Raw genomic sequence first — 3,646 nt, 5'->3', positions numbered from 1 at the left:
GGTTTTTATCCGGCGGCAACAATCGGTTGCATAAAAAGAAAGAAGATTCAAAATAACGGGCCAACCGTTGTAATTTAATCATCTCTATTATGTCAATTTTAAGAAATTAAGATTCATTTTTGAACAAATAAACAATGTTGTGAAACACATATTTAGTGTTGGTAAATCGTCTGAAGTCTGCCTTCAAGAAAAAGCCGAATTCCTCAATGGATGGCATGGCCAGTAAGATAACAAGTTCTCGTCAGCGGTGTCTAGGGCTCTAGAAAAAAACAGGAGTAAAGTCTATGTGGCTTATTCCGTGACCTATGTTGACAGAAGAGTAGAGAAAATTATTTTCTGATTATAAAGCCTTTACTGTCGACCCTGCCTTCGACAAGAAAATGATCCAGTAGTGACATTTGGAGATGTAGCAGAGGAACAACGATATGTCTCCACCATCAAACACCCTGTTTCTGTGATGACGTTATACCTGGTTGCATCCAACGAGAAGGCCAAGTATCCCGTGGGGTTTCCTTTAAGATACGGCTGAAGGCAAATGAGTTCGTCAAAATTCTGGACTCCAAAGCTCTCCCATTGATCAAATCTATCGTTAGTATTCGCCCAGGGTGTTCCAACAAGAGGAACACCTCCCACACCGCAAAAAAAAACAAAAAAAAACACACACACACAAGACTGGCTCCAGGCGAACATACACTTCAGCACAAAGGACTTTTGGCAACTTCAGAGCTCAGACCTGAACCCTTCCGACTATTCCATCTAGGAACACGTGTAGTCCAAGTCCTGGAGGAGACGTCACTACAGAAACTGGTCCCTGAAGATCTCTGTCAATAAGATCTTGGCCTCAATGAGCACGGAATACATCCAGAGGATCTGCAGCAACTTTAACTACGTCCTGGACCTCACCATCAATTCTGAGGGCGGATTCATTGACTAAAACTTGTTCTTTGGGTTTCAATTAATAATTAATAGTCAATAAACTCGTTTCTTAATTCATCCACGGACTTCAATAATTTGTGTGTGTTAAAATGGGTAAATAATAACGATTGACCCGGGATTAACTACTATTTAGCTCATACGCCAAAGATTATGAGTTATTTTCAAAATACTGAATCTCTATTTAGAAAAATACACACTATTAAAATCCTGAGTTCGAATAAGATATCGAATATATCCTTATATCATACTAAATTTAACAGTAAAGGCAATAGAACTGCTTGTCGTATCCCTTGTCACATCTATATAAGGACAGTAAAAGAATATATACTAGAGCACCCTGTATACCAGACGGGATCTCAAATTTTAAATACTATGAGGAAGTCAATTTTTGTCCAAAAAAAATTACAATACTCCTTGGCATCATTTTTTTTTTTTTTTTTGTAATTTAAATAGCTTTGAGGTGGTGTATTTCATATTTCATTATGTCAGAATTATCGTTTGGATCCCTAACAATTTTTTCCATCATATAGGGGCTGTGCATTAGCAGACAGGTTGCACCGGATATTAAATAGTTTTCATGAAGAACATACACACGTTAACAAGGAACAATTGTCCTGCAAATTCTGTTTTTTACATATAATAACGTCAGAGAAAAAAAAACAAAGGTAATAGAACTATCAAGTTCATAAATAGCTCCTTTCATTATTATTTTTTTCTTTATTAACGACATTACCTTCATAAACATATTATTGTGTTTAACAACTGTTCATTCCTTTCATCAACATTTGACTGTATATACCTACTAAAAAAAAGTTTGAATTGAACAACATATTAAATGTAGCAACATGGGTATAATTTACTTATAAAAGATAAATAGTAAATTATTAGTTTTTTATCATATAAATGTACGATATTTACAAATATAAGGCATTTATGTCTGTATATGTTTGAGATAGTATGACGTCACATTTTTTTAGAACACGCCGATCACCGAGAGGAAAAAAATTGAGAAAATTGACTTTCATTATTGCTCACATTTCGTCATCATGAGTGAGCAAACATCCACTAAGCAGCGCACATATCAGATCTCCTAGATGCTGAAGTTGAGGTGGCGAGGAATTTGGACATTGTGAAGTAATTTTTGCTTTTTATTATAAAATTAAAAATATTTTAAGTTTAATTTAATTTTTCAATTTTTTTTCCATACAATTTAATTTTCCGTTAATAGCTGAACGTGTGCTTGCCGTCAAAAATAAATCTTGCCAAGAAAGGTTTTCACATAATATTTTCTAAAATTTAACTAATTGCAATTAAACTCTTAAGTTTTAATTGGTTGTTTTATGAAAATCTGTTAATTGCTTCAATTTGTAAGATACAAAAAAACTATTATTTCAATTTATTTTCACCATTTGAAATTTCCTAAATTCTTTTAAGGCAAATAATTATGCTAAAGCACTCCAATTGATGCTATCAGATCCTGTGGTATGCAATAATTTTAAATAGTCCGGTTCGTTCAAATCATTTAATTGGAACTGGATTTATTTTGGAACATATAATAATTCTGAGCTCCATGAAAAGGTATTGTATCTTTTTGTAGAAAGTAAATGTCCCTCTTAAATCTCTCAATGAAAAGTTATTCAAAGAAAAAAAGCATGACCAAGGCAAAAAGACTCGAATGAAGCAATGTCATTCTTCAGAAGGTGAGAACTGGCACAGCTCCTAACATTGTGTACAGTGATTAGGAGATGTATCCTGTGGAACAAGCATTTAACCTTCAAAATTCTGTCCGAAAAAGGTAAGCTGAGTAACCATGGAGTTGATAGAGTGCAGAAGCCACAGTCTTTGATGATATGGGCAGCCCTGACTGAGACAAGGTTTGTGCCGGCCAGGGTGAAGATCAACACAAAGGAGTACATCAGCAGCATCATGGAGGAAGGTCTTGTTCCCTAGCCCAACAGCACTTCCAAAATGAACCATAGACCTTCCAATATGATGGTGCCCCCTCCCACACATCCAGTGGTGTGAGGACAATTTGTGTGTCTTCAGAGGAAAAAAGACTCCCTCCTCCATCCCCGACCTAAAGGTCATGTATTACTCCATGTGATCCATTCTTGAGAACAAAGCCTGTGTGACCCCTAGCAAGAATTGGGATGACCTGAAGCCCAAACTGGTGGCTGCCTAGAACTCCGTTCCAATGGAAATGGTCCTTGTAGCATACAAGAGAGACTTCAGGCCGTGGGCAAGGCTAAGGGTGACCTTTTTCTATGAAAGTTATGTAGCATGCTTTTGAAACTTGTGTCGACCTATTTTTATAATTATATATAGATTATGTAATTTTTTATATCATTAGTACTTTAATAAATATTTAAGAGAACTTTCCGCGTACCCTGTATATATTTTATATCTATGGTTGCAGCCCTTTCTCCAAAAAGAAAGAGTGGAGTGGAAGTTGGCCAATTGTTACCAAAAGTGGAATCATAATTTAATAACTGTTGATATCTCAACAAGAGCAATTTTGAATTTAACCAGCCGACCTTCAGAACACCGATAAAGGGAAAATAAATAATTGATAATAATGTAGAGTAAATTTTTATGTCAACTGTTTCGACGACAACGCCGTGTTGTTAGTAGCCTGTAGATGCACATTTGTTTACAAACATAGGTCCTTAATGAAGTATAACTCAAAGTTTCATCTTCTATTTAGACAAGA

The 3,646-nt window shown here is 35.4% G+C and overlaps 1 long non-coding RNA gene across 2 annotated transcripts; it reads left to right on the top strand.

The window, feature by feature from the left end:
• Window positions 1-1,875: 1,875 nt before the first annotated feature.
• LOC121116994 (uncharacterized) lies at window positions 1,876-3,310 on the top strand. Of its 2 annotated transcripts, XR_011779702.1 has the most exons (4): window positions 1,876-2,070; window positions 2,165-2,303; window positions 2,371-2,636; window positions 2,732-3,310. It is a non-coding gene; the product is annotated as an uncharacterized lncRNA (long non-coding RNA). The 2 variants fall into 2 exon arrangements; XR_005864013.2 differs by having other exon boundaries at window positions 2,371-3,310.
• Window positions 3,311-3,646: the final 336 nt, after the last annotated feature.

This window comes from Lepeophtheirus salmonis, chromosome 4 (genome assembly GCF_016086655.4).
Source record: "Lepeophtheirus salmonis chromosome 4, UVic_Lsal_1.4, whole genome shotgun sequence".
Taxonomy (NCBI): domain Eukaryota; kingdom Metazoa; phylum Arthropoda; class Copepoda; order Siphonostomatoida; family Caligidae; genus Lepeophtheirus; species Lepeophtheirus salmonis.
This window is presented reverse-complemented; position numbering and strand designations above follow the sequence as displayed.